We start from the raw sequence: 537 nt of genomic DNA, 5'->3' as shown, positions 1-537 counted from the left end.
TCTGAGATCTTGTGAAAACACATCTTCACAATCGTGGTGTTTTGGTTTTGTGTATGTGTGTGTAGCTACTGGAAGACACCTTAAGTGAAGTTTTGGTTCTGCTTTCACAGCAAATTTGTAACCAATATACTTAAAAAAAGATAATAATGGCTGTGTATTCAATTTTGTTGTCCAGTTAGGTAAGTTTGAAGAAACATATTGTATATAAAGAGTGCAGAATATTCCACAGCCCTGAATAGTGATGTTGATCCAAATCTGCTTATTTTGAATAACTTTTTTTTAAAGTGTTTGCATACAGTAGTGATCTTAGAACAGATTCTTGCTTGACCAAAGTACTTCTATTTAGTTTTGTGGCATGGTTTATATCTATTCAGGATAAAATTTTGTTAGGTGTAAAAATGACATGGCATTGACAATTCTTGTTCATTGGGGTTCATGAAAGCTACCATTTTGATTTGTTTACATGAAAATAGTCTTAATTCTTACAGGTTACTTCACCTGTTCCTCTAGTACCTAGGGAAGTCACTTTGAAAGAGT

This window comes from Cariama cristata, unplaced genomic scaffold (assembly GCF_000690535.1).
Source record: "Cariama cristata isolate BGI_N322 unplaced genomic scaffold, ASM69053v1 scaffold26084, whole genome shotgun sequence".
In the NCBI taxonomy this organism is placed as follows: domain Eukaryota; kingdom Metazoa; phylum Chordata; class Aves; order Cariamiformes; family Cariamidae; genus Cariama; species Cariama cristata.
Note: the sequence above shows the minus strand (reverse complement) of the source record.